Raw genomic sequence first — 6,268 nt, 5'->3', positions numbered from 1 at the left:
AATAAAATCTAAAGAGCAATCATAGATCTAGCGCAGTTAATAAGTTAATATAATGTGTGTCTTGTGCAACTCCAATATACATTCATACAACGAGTAGGTAATTATTGTGGTTAGTATATTATGTGTGATTAATTCCACTCGTTTTTTATACAAAAGATAAGACCAAAGACTCGAGGGTTGAAAGTTAATTTATAAGTAAGTACTATGAGTAATTAATACGCTTAATATTTAGTTCTTCTTGATACTTAAATGAGTACTTATTTAGTATGTACCTACTTGCTTTTATAAATGTATGCAAATATATCCCATCAATAAATAAATTATATAGTGTCCTACAAAACTCACAGTTTCTGATTCGGTAAAAATTAAACATTCGTTTCGACAGCGATTAAACAGCGAAACTGCGTTCATAAATATTCCTATCAATCGATAGTCAAGGCTGATCTCATATTATTTGACTACAACAGTAATATTGTATAGACAGCTTGCGCTGAACTTAATGTCGATTTTAAGTTTCGACCGAAACAAAAATACTTCGAATATCCCTTTTATTGTTCTAAAATATTTCAATCAGACATACGGTATAATATTATGAAAGACTGGCCAATATGATTTCTATTCCAAAAATAGATTAAAACCCAAAGAAATAAGACAACTTAAAGCCATAAACCACATTATACATAATGCTGGGCTGTATTGAAAAATTTGATAATTGTTTGTCATGTCTCATTTTGAAATATTGGGTATGATTAAATATTACGAATATTAGTAATATACAAACTTAATTGTAAGTAGATAATCTATTTCAGATAATTTAATTCAGTAGACCGGATACATGGAAGCTTTTGATTTTTAAAAATATTATATGTAGGTACGTGTACATATTGTATGTAATGGTATATAGTGAGAGGTATGAAATCGAGACAGCATCGAATAAACGACATATGCCTAACAAACGATATTTGTGTCATTTTATGGTATTATTAAAGATTTATTGTTTATTATATATCTATTAACTTACATTTCTATATTTTGAATATATATTTTAGTTTGGGTCGAATAGGTATTCTAAAATATGGTATATTCAATCAATTACACTAAGCACAATTGTATGTATACATGTAATGTGTATTTAAGAGAGGAAATGTGATAAAAATATACTTCGACGCTTCTGTAATCTTATAAAAACAGATTATATCAAAGATATATTCAATTACAAATTTTACACCTTAACTTTATTTTTAAGCTGTAGATATCTTTTTTTCTAAAATTATTACTTGATATAAAATTTTAAAACTTAGGTAGGTAACTTAATTTAGTTTTGAGTTGTTTGTTATTAATAAAAGTTTATTGACATTATTTAAAATTCTAAATGATGAATATACAGATAATTATCTATATACGCTATTTCACATAATCGAACAATCCCAACTTAGTGTTGCACCACGTTACATTTCCTCCATTAACATTTAAAACTGAATACATGTGAACATGGGGACGTACAAAACAATATATACGAAATTGTGCAATAAACAGATATTTTCATAGGCATAAAATGACATTCTCAAAAGGCATCTATTTTATTTCTAAATATGACATAGTTTTTAAAGGCTTGGCACAAAGTGCCAAGTCGTTAAAAAAACGTTCGAGGAAAATTATAACAATCTTTGCATGTTATAACTACATATGTCATATAGGTATTATGTATAAAATCGACAAATAATTTAATACTTATAAGAGGTTTTTATTTTAATTACAAGTACTAATTGTGTCCCTTAGAATTTGTAATAACTATTTTGGTGGATATGCATAAAACTATTTACAATATGTGTTTAACATATTTAGAAAATAGAATTATATGACGTTTATTTATAACTGCAGAGTAAAAATTATTTTATAGCCATTGAGCTGAATTAGTTCCTATATGGTGTACAAATAATAGTCATTGTGTTTCCTAATGCACTGCAAACATGTCGCTAGCAAGAGAAATTAACTCGAGGCGCGAAACAATTAAAATGTAAGTTAGTAATATTTAAATTCTCAGGTCTTCGCTAGGTACTGAAACAATATTTTATTTCTAAAATTTTTTTAAAGTTATTATTATCGATACGGGCAAGTAGATATTTTGCAGTACATTTTTAAACTTTACAATGACATGTAATAAATAGGATTTAATATTATATCTTTTGTTATGAGTGGATATTATTCCAACAATTAGAACTAAATAATATAGCCATGGAAATTGACTGACATTGATAATAACAGCACATCAAATTATCTATATTATGTTGTTGCAGGTTAAAGAAAATATGTAAAGTTAGGCTGTGCGCAAAGCAATCTGATATCGTCTATATCTACCGATCTGCCTTTAATTATCTTATTAGTTTACTAAGAAACCTGTGATAGAAACCTTTTATTTTCTATATAGATACAATCAAAGATTTTAAGTTTTCTAAAATAAATATTATTAATAGATTTTAATAGATATCTCTATAACATTAATTTTATAGATTTAAGTTACATCTATGCCTACTGATTAATTACAAAAACCTTTACTGGAACCAATTTTTAAAATTTTGGACAAGTTTCTTAATACAAGCAGGGTAAATATTAGCCTGACGTTGATTAATAAATTTAAGATATAGTACAATATTAACTTTAAAGTCATCACGTTAAGCCACTGTCGTTACATGTAATCAATCAGTGGTAGTCTATACTTCGACTGCGATGTCATTTTCATTAGATATATATAAATCGTTTAATAAAAAAATAAACGTGCAGCTATTAGGAATAGGTATGTCAGTCATTCCTCTAGACATTATCTTTTTGATTAACTAAATATACCTAGTTTATATTTATAAACCTTCACAAACAATTACAGATTAATTCGAACACATAATAAATAATCGTAAAATCAAGAGATTTTATAAATAGATATTTAGAAATTGTAAATAATTATGTATATTATTTATTTATGTATTCACCTACCAATCTATTCTATATCAGTCGACTATTTATGGATGAAATTTCATACCTGAACAAATTAATTACAGAAGACTATATAGGTACTACCTAAATATAACATCTAAGCCACGAAGCAAATTCATACAGAAGCAAAATTTAAACTAATATATTTCCAAGACGACAATCAATATACCAATGTCGAGTGCTTATTTATTTTAGAAAATAATCAGGCTTCTTTATTACAAAACCTTTAAAATTATCACCAATCCAAGAGTGTGCTATCACATTGGATTTTTTTTTATTGGGTCCATAAAATCCTGTGTATACTGAATGTTAACGGTCAACTACAGAACTCTAATTATGTTCGAAAGGCTATGTGCTGTTTTTTATATCCTAATATAAATAATCTCACTTTCTCACTAATGTTAGCGACTCTTCTGATTGTGTGTGTATATCCACAATGGAGGAATCGCTTTTTTATTCTATATAAATTACATGAAAGCTTCGTTGCACAAGTACCTCAGTAGCGCAGAAAATATTTTTTGGACTTACTATCCTAATTTTGCACGAAAATAATATAAAATAAATTCCTGGTTATCGATAAAACTGCCGACGCATATGACGACTGTGAATGAAGCCAGCTTCTGGTAACTGTGACCACAACTTTTTTTTAGAGATCATACCACGTCTGAATTAGGTAATTCAAATTTTACTAACGTCTGCTTACGTACTAGTTGGCTCTTAAAGCCAGTTTAATAAAATACCTACCTACAATGGGACCTACTGATGCCTATTAGATTTTTATTATCGTGAATATTAGCGACTATAATTGTAAATACCTACCCTAGTCAATTAAGACATATTCCTAAATTTTTTTACACTTTATTTGTTTAATGCCAAAGCTCATATTTTATTTATTTAAACATTCATTCACATGTATACAATAAGTATCGATAGGTTATTGATTTGAAAATGTACAAAATTAATTAATGTCTATGAATTCTATTTTATCTACAAATAATGCACACGACACTAAAAACGGCTACACACGATACAAACATGGTGGCGATAAAATCAGTCAATAAGCACTGCATGTGAAATCAGTCTCGATTTCCCTCCCGACCACTACTCCTACATATATTGCCCCCAATTGCAGTGTAGTGTGTAGACCATTTAGCGTACCGACCCTTTAATATTTTATATTTTACCACACAGTCAACAAATGAGCTTTGAGCATATAATATTGCACACAAGGCGCGATGTATAAGACGGGCTACTAAAATCAGGGGCAATATCGGAGCAGGGGAGCACCCTGTTCGCCTCCGCGAATATTGCTTGTGTGTACAGTTCCGATATTGCCCTAATTTAGTTTCGTGTGTAGGACTAAAGGCTACCTTTGTAGAGACCAATTAAATCGACCAAACACAATAATTTATTATTAGGTAAGTATATCTTCCCTAAAAAAATTAGTTAATCTTTAATTAAAGAATAATAGACATATGTATGCCTACCGTGCCATATACCGTCGATTCCAGCAGTATTAAATACCCACGATCTAGTTGTAAGTACCTATAAGTAATGCAACTGCTTTGTAAGTTGACTTTATTGTTAATATCCTTAATTCTTAGATATACTTAATATTTTTTTAATAGAATATTCTCTTTTGATTTTATGATATTAGGTAGGTATATAAACCTGTGACTTATTGTTAACTATTATTACTTTTTCACATTATTAAGTGATCAATAACAGAAAACATTGCTATTGAATAAAAACCACAAATCCTAATTGTCCCAGCAGTGATTTAACATGATAATTGTTTAAGCATTTCGCTCTTAGAAATTATAACATAAATAAGTTATCTATCTAAATAATTACCTAAGCCATGCCTTCATCATTATTATAAAATAATATTTGCCTAGTCTAACCATTTATTATGTACCTGACTTATATTGTGGGTGGATAATTGGGATATAAGAATATACGTCAAGAATTATTTTCAAAGTACCTAATTAGATATGCGTGGTATAAAGAGTTTCTACAGATACATATAAATGGGCTATATACATAAAATGAAACTAAAATAAACATTATAGATATTTAAACGTATAGACACAAAGTTTAAAGTTTATTTCATATATACTTTTTGCTTTTTTATATTATGAGTATGTATAGGTATAATATCTTAATAATGAATCGATACGATGAAAGTAATAGAATTGATTCGTGAAAGGTACTTACTAAACAAGTAACAACCTTACGAGACGGCAGGGCGTCAGCTCACACACTTTTATACCTTGTAAGTAAAAGATCTGATTTATAACAACCTACACACCATACTTATGTAAATTGGGGGTAATATCTTACCAGTAGTAATGAGCATCCTTGATCGCATCTAGTTATGATTACGATTTAGTGTGGTAACACCATAAACTACATAGTGATACTGGTCACACATCATTCTAGGTACTAGAAAATGTGACTTCGTGTGTAGCCAATTCTGAGCCGATTTCACATAAGTTCTGCTATTTGACCTAAAATTTGCGGCAATAATGAGAAATAGGGGGAAACTGGGGTATACACGTGACAATCCAGAAACTAATCCAGGGTGCTACCTCCACTGCTCTAACTTTGCCCCTGATTTTAATGTCGCATGTAGTCTTCGGTTTAGGCCTTTTTAACCAACAACTAATTAAGTACTAGTACCTACATTATTATTGCTTGTTGGTAGCTATCTACTTTCACTACTGGAATGGATTACAAAGACAAAGTGATTTATTTATAACTACAATAGATAGGTCTAAATGCCCACCTAATATCTAATTTCATTATCTATAAAAATGGGAGATAAATAGTTACATTTATATAGGTAAATATTTAAAATTATAGATTTTCAAAGCTTTGGTTTATATAATGCTTGTTGAAATTCTCCAAATAAAGCGTGTTATTGCCTAATACTACATGTCATAATTAGTGACTTGAAAAGCACACTATAAATATTGCTCATTGCACTACTGATTTTTAAAACAATGTATGTATTTGAACTACATTCATACGCCTTGTACCTAGGTAACATACGTTATTTGAATATTATTATTTTAAAGATATTTTCATTGCAGAATCTATATTGTTACCGTTTTTAAATAAGAAATACATTATTTAATAGCCTAATATTTTTTTATTTCCGATGTACTAAAATTACTGTAATAAAAAGTGAGGAGTAAGCGGGCGTCGAAAAATTTGATGAATTAAGTATTCCGCATTTGTAGTGTTTATGTGCCTTGATGGTTCGAGTGGTTGATAC

The sequence above is a fragment of the Achroia grisella genome, unplaced genomic scaffold (assembly GCF_030625045.1).
Source record: "Achroia grisella isolate CSIRO2021 unplaced genomic scaffold, CSIRO_AGI_Agris_v1 utg4646, whole genome shotgun sequence".
NCBI classification, from domain to species: Eukaryota; Metazoa; Arthropoda; class Insecta; order Lepidoptera; family Pyralidae; genus Achroia; species Achroia grisella.
This window is presented reverse-complemented; position numbering follows the sequence as displayed.